This window comes from Callorhinus ursinus, unplaced genomic scaffold, assembly GCF_003265705.2.
Source record: "Callorhinus ursinus isolate GAN/ISIS: 27379988/994484 unplaced genomic scaffold, GSC_fseal_2.0 scaffold80, whole genome shotgun sequence".
Lineage (NCBI taxonomy): Eukaryota > Metazoa > Chordata > Mammalia > Carnivora > Otariidae > Callorhinus > Callorhinus ursinus.
Genome location: NW_027397142.1, coordinates 1,327,337 through 1,339,732, shown reverse-complemented (window position 1 = coordinate 1,339,732; position 12,396 = coordinate 1,327,337). Strand labels below are relative to the sequence as shown.

General features: G+C 36.6%; 1 protein-coding gene across 2 annotated transcripts in view; it reads left to right on the top strand.

The window, feature by feature from the left end:
* The window catches only part of KMT2C (lysine methyltransferase 2C), a 276,338-nt gene that overhangs the window by 85,755 nt on the left and 178,187 nt on the right, over positions 1–12,396 (top strand). The gene's annotated exons all lie outside the window — the stretch shown is intronic.

Sequence of the window (12,396 nt, the reverse complement as noted above, 5' to 3'; positions counted from 1 at the left end):
GTGAATTAGTCTTTGCTCTTTGTCCTTGGAAAGACCTTCGTCCAGTTGTTTTAGTGAACATGGAGGGCAAGGAGAATAGTAAAGAAAAGAACAGAGAACAGTTGTTAAAACTACTAAGCTACAGAGGCGCTTGGTGAGCTCTGTCAGAGAAGCATGTGACTCTTGATCTCAGGGTCCTATGTTTAAGCACAACGTTGGGTGTACAGATTATTTAAATAAATGAAACTTTAAAAAAAAATCTATTAAGCTATAAATAAGCCCAAGCAAAGAAAAGAGTTCCGTACATTTCTAGTCAGTTTAAAAGCACATTTGAGTTGGCTGCAAGGTTTTAACAGGTGCATGTCTCAAGGCCCAAGGTTTATTGGAAGGTCTCTTATATCTGTAAATTTTGTATCTTGATACATTTGCCTAATGACTTATAGTAATGTAAGAGAGTATTTATTAAAATGAGTATAGGGGGTTTGTGTGTGTGTGGGGGGGTGGTAAGTGGTGGGAATGAGTATCCTATAAGTGGCCATTGGGAAAATCACAAGAAATTTCACAGATCAATTTTTTTAATTTAAATTCATTTAATTAACATATAATGTATTATTAGTTTCAGAGGTAGGGGTCAGTGCAGTTTGTTATCTTTTTATCCTATGGGTTTTTTGGAGGTGGTAGCTGTTACTAGTCTGTTTTTTCCTATATAAATTAAATCAACTTGAATGAAGTGCAAGTTAAAAAGAGAAATTCCACTTTTCTTTGAGAATCATTATATAATCAGGGCTTTGCAAACTTTAGTTAATTATAATTGGTTAATTATGATTTAGCTAATTATAATTAAAAATTTCTTTTGACTGTTGTGGTAGTTTGGCCAGTAGGAGTCTCTTTTCAGCTGGCTTCTGAGTCCTTTTTATTATCATCTCAGAATGTTTCAAAGCTCATTGTTCTTTGGCAACAGTATTTTTCAGGCCCATCTTTAATTTTCTCTACCCCAGGATATGAAGTAGACTATTCTCTAAGGACTCCTAGTTCTTCTTAGCTGAAAATAGTATTAGAGATAAAAAAGTGGGCTCTAAGGATGCATATTATATTGTTTTTATTGAGAATTAATTGTTAGTCCATTTTAGTGATATATTAGTTATTGCATAGATGTGAGAGTGTATTCATCTGCTTATAAATACTTGTTCACATTAATACTTTTAGTTACCTCTAGTATAATTTTTTTTTTTTTAAATCATGGCAGGTTTTTTTTTTAAGATTTTATTTATTTATTCATGAGAGACAGAGAGAGAGAGAGGCAGAGGGAGAAGCAGGCTCCCAAGGAGCGGGGAGCCCGATGTGGGACCCGATCCCAGGACTGGGATCATGACCTGAGCCGAAGGCAGACGCTTAACCATCTGAGCCACCCAGGCGCCCCTCTAGTATAATTTTTTTTAATAGACTTTGGTTTTTAGAGCAGTTTTAGGTTCACAGCAAAATTGAGTGGAAGGAAAAAAAATTTGTGGAAGGTCCAGATACTTCCTCCATGCCTCCTGCCCTTACATATGCATAGCTTTCCCCATTGTCAACATCCCCCACAGCCTGGTATATTTGTTATAATTGACGAAACTTCAGTGACACGTCATTATCACCCTAAGTCCATCATTTACATTTTGGTTCACTCTTGGTGTTGTATATTCTCTGAGTTTGGACAAGTGTGAAATGATATGTATCCATCATTATAGTAGCACATAGTATTCTCACTCCCCTAAATCCTCTGTGTTCCACCTATTCATCCCTCCCTCCCCTTAATCCAGGGCAACCACTGATCTTTTTACCATCTCGATAGTTTTGCCTTTTCCAGAATGTCATACACTTGGAATCATACAGTAAATAGCTCTTTCAGATGTACATCCTTCACTTAGCAATAGGCCTTTAAATATTCTCCATGTCTTTTCATAACTTGAGAACTTTCTTTTGAGCACTAAATAATATTCCATTGTTGGGATGGACCACAGTTTATCCATTCATCTGCTGAAGGACGTCTTGTTTGCTTCCAAGTGTTGACAATTATGAATGAAACTCCTGTAAACATCCACATGCAGGTTTTGTGTGTACGTAAGTTCTCAAGTCCTTAAGTTTCAACTCCTTTGGATAAATACCAAGGAGCATGATTGCTGGATCATATGTTAAGAGTATATTTAGTTTAATAAGAAAGTGCCAAACTGTCTTCCAAAGTGGCCATACCATTTTGCATCGCCATCAGCAATGACTGAGAGTTCTTTTGGCTCCAAGTCCTTACCAGCATTTGGTATTGTCAGTGTTCCTGATTTTGGCCATTCTAGTAAGTGTGTAGTAGTATATCATTATTTTAGATTACGTTTCCCTGATAACATGTCACGTGGAACATCTTTTTGTCTGGTTATTTGCCATCTGTGTATCTTTGGTGACCTCTCTGTTTTATTTATTAGCCCATTTTTAAATCCGGTTGTTTTCTTATTGTTGAGTTTTAAGAGTTCTTTGTATATTTTGGATAACAGTCCTTTATCAGATAAGTCTTTTGCAAATATTTTCTCCCAGTCTATGGCTTATGTTTTTATTCTGTTGACAGTGTTTTAAGCAGAGTAGAAATTTTTTTTTTTTAATTTTTTATTTATTTGACAGAGAGAAAGAGACAGCTAGAGATGGAACACAAGCAGGGGAGTGGGAGAGGGAGAAGCAGGCTTCCCGCTGAGCAGGGAGCCTGATGCGGGGCCTGATACCAGGACTGTGGGATCATGACCTGAGCCGAAGGCAGATGCTTAATGACTGAGCCACCCAGGTGCCCCTAGAGTAGAAATTTTTAATTTTAATGAAGTCCGGTTTATCATTTGTTTCTTTCATGTATCATGACTTTGGTGTTGTATCTAAAAAGTCACTGCTAAACCCAGGGTCATCTAGATTTTCTCCTAAGTTCTAAGAATTTTATAATTTTGCATTTCACATTTACTTTTTTAACTTCTGTAAGGACGTATGGTCTGTATCTAGATGTATTTGTGTGTGCGCATGTTCAGTTCCAGCATCATTTGTTCAAAAATACTATTTCTTCTCCATTGTATTGCCTTTGTGTCTCGTTTCAGTGACCAGTTAAATATTTATTTGGGTTTATTTCTGGCTTCTCTATCCCATACTGTTGATCTATTTATTCTTCTGCCAGAATTACAGTCTTGATTGCTGTAGTTATATAGTAAATCTTGAAGGCAGTTCTTCAACTTTTGTTCTTCTCCTTCAATATTTTGTTAACTAGTTTGGGTCTTTTGTTTCTCCATAAAGTTTTTAAAATCAGTTTGTTGATACCCACAAAATAACTTACGGAGATTTTGATTAGGATTGCATTGAATCTGTAATTAAAATTGGCAGGAACAGATGTCTTGGAAATATTGAGTTTTCCAATCCATGAACATGAAATATCTCTACATTTATTAATTCTTCTTTGATTTCTTTCATCAGGATTTTGTAGTTTTTATCAGACAGATTTTATGTGTATTTTGTTAGACTTATACGTGTTTGATTTTTGGGAAATGCTAATTTTAAATGGTATTTAAAAAAATTCATATTCCACTTGTTCATTGAAGGTATATAGGAAAAGGATGGACTTTGTATGTTAACCTTGTATCTTGCAACTTTGCTGTAATTGTCTGTTAGTTCCAGGGTTTTTTGTTTTTTTGTTTTTGTATATCCTTTGGATTTTCTCTATAGATGATCATTTATATCTGTGAACAAAGACAGTTTTATTACTTTCTTCCCAATCAGTATACCTTTTATTTCCTGTTCTGGTCTTATTACAATAGAAGAACTTCTCTTACAAGGTTGAAAAGGACTCGTGAAAGGGTGACATCCTTCCCTTAGTGGGAAAGCTTTTACTTTCTCACCATTAAATATGTTGTTGCCTGTAGGGGCTCTTTTGTAGATATTCTTTATCAAATTAAGGAAGTTCTAGTTTACGGAGAGTAGTTTTTATCATGAATGGGTGTTGTATTTTGTCAATACTTTTTTTGTGTCTACAGATAGGATAATGTGATTTTTCTTTTTTAGCCTGTCAATGCAATGGATTACATTAATTTTCAAATGTTGAACAAGTCTTGCATACTTGGGATAAATCCTACTTGGTCGTGGTGTATAATTCTTTTTATACATTTTTGGATTCACTTTGCTAATATTTTGTTGAGGATTTTTAAAATTTATTTTTATTTTTTATTTTTTTTTTAAGATTTTATTTATTCATTTGACAGAGAGATACAGCGAGAGAGAGGGAACAGAAGCAGGGGGAGTGGGAGAGAGGGAGACAGATGTCCTGCGGAGTAGGGAGCCCAATGCGGGGCTTGATCCCAGGACCCTGGGATCACGACCTGAGCTGAAGGCAGACGCTTAATGACTGCGCTGCCCAGGCACCCCTTGTTGAGGGTTTTTGCATTTATGTTCTTGAGAGATACTCATCTGTAGTTTTGTTGTTTTATTTTGTTTTCTTGTATAATGTCTTTGTTTTTTGGCATTAGGGTAATGCTGTTCTCATAGAGTGAGTTAGGTTCCTTCTACTTCTGTCTTCCAGAAGAGATTATTAAGAATTAATATAGTATCCTCCTTAAGTGTTTGGGAGAATTCAGCAATGAAGCCATCTGGGCCAGGAGTTTTCTGTTTTAAAAGGTTATTAATTATTGATTCAACTTCTTTAACAGGTATAGGTATATTCAGATTGAATCTTTCTACTTGTGGTGAGTGTTGGCAAATTGTGTCTTTTTCTTTTCATTTTAATTAAAAAAAATTTTTTTGAGAGAGTGAGTGAGTGCGAGCAGGGGTGGAGGGGCAGTGGGGGAGAAAGAAAATCTCAAGAAGGCTCCATACTCAACATGGAGCCTGATGTGGGCTTGATCTTACAACCCTGAAATCATGACCTGAGCCAAAATCAAGAGTTGGACCATTAACCAACTGAGCTACCCAGGTGCCCCTGCAAATTGTGTCTTTCAAAGGAGTTTATCTAGGTTATCAAATTTGTGGGTATAGAATTATTAATTGTATTCCTTTATTGTCCTTTTAATGTCCATAGGACCTGTAGTGATGCCCCTTCTTTAATTGCTTATATTAATAATTTGTGTTCTCTACCCTTTTTTCTTTCAGTAAACCTGGCTAGAGGCTGATTGATTTTATTGCTCTTTTCAAAGAAGCAGCTTTTGGTTTCATTATTTTTCTCCATTGATTTCCTGTTTTAAATTTCATTGATTTCTGCAGTGATTTTTGTTATTTCTTTTTTTCTGCTTACTTTGGATTTAATTAGCTTTTCTTTTTCTAGTTTGATTGATTGCTTTTAGATTTTCTTTTATAATATGTACATTCAGTGGTATAAATTTCTCTCAAAGCACTGTTTTCACTGCATCTCACAAATTTTGATAAGTTGTGTTTTCATTATCATTTAGTTCAAAATATTTAAAAATTTCTCTTGAAATTTCTTATTTGATCCATATGTTATTTAAAATTATGGTGTAGGGGCGCCTGGGTGGCTTAGTTGGTTTAGCATCTGCCTTTGGCTCAGGTCATGATCCCAGGCTCCTGGGATTCCTGCATTGGGTTCCATGCTTAGTGGGAAGCCTGTTTCTCCCTCTCCCTGCCTCTCCCCTTGCTTGTGCATGGGCACACTCTCTCTTTCTTTCTCTCTCTCTCTGTGAAATAAATCTTAAAAAAAGGAAAAAAATGTGTGTTGTTTAGGGGGTGCTTGGCTGGCTCAGTTGGTAGAGCATGTGAGTCGTGATCTTGGGGTTATGGGCATGGAGCCTATTTAATAAAATTTAAAAAATTAAAAAGAAAAAAGTGTTGTTTAAACCTCCAAATATTTTGGAATTTTCCAACTATCTTTCTATTCCTGATTTCTAGTTTAATTCCTTTGTGGTTTGAGGGCAGACATTGTATGATTTCTCTTATTTTAAATTTGTTTTGTGTCCCAGAATGTGGTCTGTTGGTGAGTATTCCATGTGATCTGGAGAAGAATGTATATTCTGCTGTTGTTGGATGAAGTAGTCTATAGATGTCCATTTTATCCAGTTGATTGATGGTGGTGTTGGGTTCAACCATGTCGTTAGTAATTGTCTGCTTGCTGGATCTGTATTTTTGATAAATGGGTGTTAACATCTGCATATGTAATAGTGGAGTCATATATTTTTCTCTGCCGTTCTGTCAGTTTTGCCTCATGTATTTTGACACTCTTGTTAGGTGCATATGTGTAAAGGATTATTATGTCTTCATGGAGAATTGACCCCTTTTTCGTTAGGTAATGGCACTGTTTGTCCCTGATAAGTTTACTTGCTATGAAGTCCACTGCATCTGAAATTAATATAACTTTGCTTTCTTTTGATCTGCAGTCTACTCTCAGCAGATTTCTAGTATTCAGCTCAGTATTATTAACTATAGTCATCATGTTGTTACATTAGATCTTTAGACTTATTTATCCTATGTAACTGCAACTTTGTGTCTTTTGGCCGATATTTCCCCGTCTCCCCCCCCCCCCCCCCAGCCCCTGGTAGGTACCATTGTACTCTGCCAATTTTACATTTTTTATTAGAATTTTGACTTGATTTGTTAGTCTCTCTAGGCTATACAGACTTTTCAATGTTTGACTGGAAGGAACTTTTCTCAAATTATCCCTGATACATCAGTTTCACTTTCAAGAATCTAAAGGGTCAGTGAGCATTTGCTTGAATCCTTCCTTCCATATTTTAATTAACATTACGCTATGTGATACCTTCAGACCACATTATCAACAGTTTTATCCAGAGTTCTTTCTTCATACTAGACTTGAGGCTTGCCCAGGGGACCTCATTTCTCACAAACGAAGTTCAACATATTCAGACTGAGTGAGTGCATGCTTGTGTCTTGGCTTTCACTTTGTGTAGATCAGTCTCTCAATTACCCAAGTCTTTTTATAAGAATCACCTCTTCTTTGTGAATGCCTACCCTGCCCCCCTTTTCAGAAATTCGGCTTTGGTCATTAGATTTCACTAAGCCTATTTCTCTAGAGCTTTTACATATCCACAAGTGTTTGTACCTTACTTCGATGGGGAGAGGTTTTTAGTGGATATTGCATTTTACCTGTAACTCTAGACATTATATTTACATTTTATTTCTGAACAAGTCTAGTAGATCTGGAAGCAAAGCTTATTACTAAAAACCCTGAGCAGTTTTTGTTTCTTTGGCTTTTCTTCATTACCTCCAAAACTCCTTTGTGCTGTTTTATTTTTACTTTTAAGATTTATTTATTTATTTGAGAGAGTGAGAGAGGTAGTAGGGGTGGGGGGAGGGAAAGAGGGAGAGAGAATCTTAAGCAAACTGTGCCGAGTATGGAGCACAACATGGGGCTTCATCCCATGATCCTGAGATCACGACCTGATCCGAAGTGTCCAAGAGTCGGACACTTAATCAGCTGTCCCACCTAGGCACCCTTGTGCCCATCTCCTTAAAGTCATATCTTACCTCCCTCCCCCAAACCCTGGTGATACACTGATTTGTTCTCTCTCACTATAATTTCGTCTCTGAGAATGCCTTATAAATGAGATCGGGGCACCTGGCTGGCTCAGTCAGTTGAGCATGGAACTCTTGATCTTGGGGTTGTGAGTTTGAGCCCCATGTTGGGTGTAGAGAGACTAATTTAAAAAATTCTTAAATCTTTAAAAAAAATTCTAAATGAAATCATACAAAGTGTAATCTTGTCAGACTGGTTTCTTTCATTCAGTTTAGTACCTATGAGAGTCATCCAGGTTGTTATTATATGTATCAATATAGATTGTTCCTTTTTATTGCTGAATGATAGTACTTTGTATAGATGTACCACAATTTGTAGTGTAATCATTTACCTGTTGAAGGACATTTGGGTGGTTTCCAGTTTTTGGCTATCCAAAAAACTATGAACAGTATAGGTTTTTGTGTAGAAATAGGTTTTTATAAGTGTTAGTCTATCAATTTTATTACTGTTTTTCAGAACTATTTTAACCATTTTTTTTCTTTTGTCTTTTCATATCAATTTTAGAATCACCTTGTCTTTAAAAAAACAAATCCGGCTGGGATTTTAATTGAAATTGTGTTAAGCCTGTAGATCAGTCTTAAGACTGATTTGACATCTTTACTATGTTGAGTCTTCCATTCCATGAACTTGGCCAAGTCTCTCCATATGGGGCTTCTCTGATTTCTTTCATTGGTGTTTTGTAATTTTTTAATATAGATCCTCTTCATATTTTCTTAGAGTTATACTAATTATTTCATTTTTGGGGGAGCTACTGTAAATTAAAAATGGCTTTTACTTGTACATTGCTAATATATAAAAATATGATTTATTTTTGTATGTTTGCCTTGTTCTCTGAAATCTTGCTGAATTTCCCTTACTTATATCAGGTTAGCTGTAGGAATTTTTGTGGATATCCTTTCTAGCTTATGGAGTAAATATTTACTTAATCAATTTTCATTACTTACTAAACAAACAAAAAGAAGGGGATTAAGCTGGAATGTCCTTTATTATTTTTGGATATTAATTATTTTTATTATTCCTTATTTTCTAAATGGTTTTCAGTTGTAGTTTTGATCCTTCTTTTTGACCTGTGAGGTGTTTGAGAAAGTTTATAAAATTTCCAAGTATTTGTATGGGTTTTCTCTTTATTTTTGTTACTAATTTCTAATTTTATTGTGTTGGTTTTAAAACCTTTGTACGTTTTAGAATTTGAGATTCTTGAAATCTTCATTGGTTTTGGAAAATTCTCAGCTGTTATATATTCCAGTACTGCTTTTGCCCCATTTTTTCTTTCTTCTAATTAAATGCTCATTGAACTGTATCACTGTTCGTTGCCATTTACCTTCATTTTTGTATTTTTTAATCCTCTTGTCCATTTGTTCTTTATTTTAGATTTATTTAGATACATTCTAGATAAATGTTCCAGTTCACCTGTCCCTTTTGGCATTGTCTAGTCTGCTGTTAAACATATGAATTAAGTCCATTTAATATATTTTAAAATTATTTTACTATTATTTTTCAGATTGCAGCATCACTTTTTAAGATTTCTAGTTCCCTTCTGAAGATTTTAATGCCTGGTTTTATTACTTTCAAAATAGTAAATACAATTGGCTTATTAGAGTTTTTGTTTGATTATGCCAATGTCTGGAGCCCTCTGGCTTGGTTTCCATTGTTTCTGCTCATTGCTCATGTTGTCTTGTCCGCTCTTACAACTGATTATCTGTGTTTGTGTGTTGGACAATGTATTTGACAGTTTATATATAGAAGTAAATTGATGTTTTTTTTTTCTTCCAAAGATAGTTTTTCTCTGATTTTTTTTTTCCTGGGACCCTGAGGGCACTAGTAATATAGGACCACCTCAGTTCGATTTCATGGCTTTATTTTTTGTTCTAAGCATGCGATGCAGGGCTGTGCAGCAGTCCTTGCAAGCATTGTTTTATTTCTGGTTCCGTCTTACTCTTAATGTCCAGCCCTTTGGGGCTCCTGCCATTCTTGAGCCCACGTTTCCTGGTGGTTGTCAACTTCTAGAACCATCCACAGGTCTGTCGAAAGTCAAAACTGACACCCCATGGGAAGTGCAGCCCTGACTGCTGGGCTCACCCTTCTCACTGCTTCTCTCCATGAGCTTCCTCTGTGATTCCTCACTACTTTGTTAGGTTTTTTGTTGCTTTTAATTCTTGTTTACTTTTAAATTATTTCTTTCAACTTTCTTATTTGTCTTCAGTGGGAGGGTTGTTCCAAATTACCTAGTCTGCTGTTAGTGGAAATAGATATTCTCTGGAGTTTTCTTTGAATCGTGATATGTGGCTTATGTAAATTTTTCTGGGCACTGAATAGAATGTATAGCCATTTTTGTCCCCTTGCATGGTATATGAAACTTGATTTCCATTTATTATATTTAGTCGGCTAGTATCTTGTTATTAAAATAACATAAAATAACTCAAACAAGAAAGAAGGAAATCTCTGGGTCATATACTGTCAGGTTCAGAGGTGAGATGGGTTTAAGTTGACCTAATTCCGATTTACTCTTGTCACAAAGTGCCTGGTTCATTGCATCTCTCTGCCTTTTTTTTTTTTCCTTTCTTCTTTGTGTTTTTTGTTTTCTTTCTTTCTTTTTTTTTTTTCCCTTTTTTAGTCAGCTTTGTTCTGTGGCTGGCTCCCCTTGATGGAAGATGGTTGCCTGCAGTCTTGGGTGCTACATTATTTCTTGTCCATATCAAAGCAGAGGGAGGAGCATGTATGTGTATCAGCTAAACAGAATTCTAGGACTAGTTTAGTTAGATCATATGTCTGTCTCTGACCCAGTCTGTTTCAAAAGTAAGATGGTGTGTGCAATCCCAGTATAATAGTCACAGCTCACTCCTAGAGACCTATCTCTAGGTCTTCCTAAAGGGGAGCAAAATGATGGCTTCAAGGCAGAGGCATAGAATGGATGCCAAAAAAGGCAATTGTGATGTTCACTGCATAGGCCCCACTTACAGATCATGTTGTAGAGACCCTCCATCTGCTTCTTTACTTTTTATCTGATTCTGTGAAGGACAGGGACAGGTGGGCAGCTCATTTTTTCTGCTGCTCTGATCTGCAGATTAAATCCATAGGTTTGGGGGCGCCTGGGTGGCTCAGTTGGTTAAGCGACTGCCTTCAGCTCAGGTCATGATCCTGGAGTCCCGGGATTGAGTCCCACATCCGGCTCCCTGCTCGGCAGGGAGTCTGCTTCTCCCTCTGACCCTCCCCCGTCTCATGTGCTCTCTCTCCGTCTCTCATTGTTGCTCTCTCAAATAAATAAATAAATAAAATCTTAAAAAAAATAAATAAAGCCATAGGTTTGGTCCTGCCTTTGTTTCAAGAATGTTTTCTTCCTTAGAATCTTTGAATATTTTTTCTGTTCAATTTTCTTTGTCAAGTAGTAGTAAGTATGCACATGGTACATGTTATTCAACTTCCTTTATCACTTCTACTGTTTTTAGACTTTTTCTGTGTGTTTTCTGTAGTTCATCCTCCCCATACTAACATTGTTTTCGGAATTGTTGCTTCATGCAGGCCCTCTTGTTTGCAGTTCTGCAATTATTTTGTTTTCTTTAATTTTTTCACTTCAACTCACACTCTTCACACACTTCAACTAAGCAGTTTTAGTTGGTTAGCAGTTTTAGCTCTGGAACCAGACTGCCTGTGTTGGAATCCAGGCTCCTTTGCTAATTGAATTTTTTTAAAGTTTTATTTTTAAGAAATCTCAACACCCATTGTGGGGCTCAAACTTAGAACCCTGAGATCAAGCGTTGCATGCTCTACCAACTGAGCCAGCCAGGCGCCCCTCTACTTAATTGTATTCTTGAGCAAAGTTCCTTAACCTTTTACCTTGCTTTCTTATCTGTAACATGGAGATGTTCATAGTAGCTACTGTTGGGAGATACTCCTCCATGGTCTCTTGCACTTGACATATCTTGTTGTATATCCTAAGAATGTAAGGCCTTGACTGTCCCTTATCTGGGCCATTTCTCAGGGTTCTGTTCACAGTGAGTAGTCTTGAAGAATGAGACAATGTCTCCCTCTGGGACAAAGAGCAGGCATGTTTAATGCTTACTATAAAAGCAGTGGGTTCCCTATGCTCTTTGTTCCTTCCTTGTAATACATTTCACTGCAAGGACAGGCATTCATTTGGGCCATGGTGTGGCCCCCATAAGACTTGGGGGCCAGCAATATCCTCATGTTTGTGCTACTTGCTGTGCAGTGAGTAATAAAGTCCTTTGTCTTTGATTCAGGAGTCTGTGTTTTCTGCAGCATCTATGAAACAGTAACTAACTTATTAGCTTGTGTAAAATGCCAGACTTAGAAGCTATCTTCATATGGTTGTTGTAAAGTTTAAATGAGTTAACACATGTTAATCACTTAGAGCATTGCCTCGGACGTAGTGAGCATTTACTGAAAGTTAGCCATGAAGGTTTTGTTTAAGTATTTTTGTATTCTCTGCATTGAATTTTTAGGCCTAAATAAAGATAAGGCTCAGAAGATTAAGATTGCTGTACATAACTGTCATATGGGTAAGATGTATATTGTAATTTATTGGTTTTATTTTAGTTTCTTTCTTTTTTTTTTTTTTTTTTAAGATTTATTTATTTGAGGGCGCCTGGGTGGCTCAGTTGGTTAAGCAACTGCCTTCGGCTCAGGTCATGATCCTGGGAGTCCCAGGATCGAGTCCCGCATCGGGCTCCCTGCTCAGCAGGGAGTCTGCTTCTCTCTCTGACCTTCCTCTCTCTCATGCTCTCTACCATTCTCTCTCTCTCCTTCTCAATAAATAAATAAAAATCTTTAAAAAAAAGATTTATTTGGAGCACACATGGAGGAAGGAGAGGGGCACAGGGAGAGGGAGAGAGAGTCCCAAGCAAACTCTGTGCTGAGCGCAGGGCCAGATG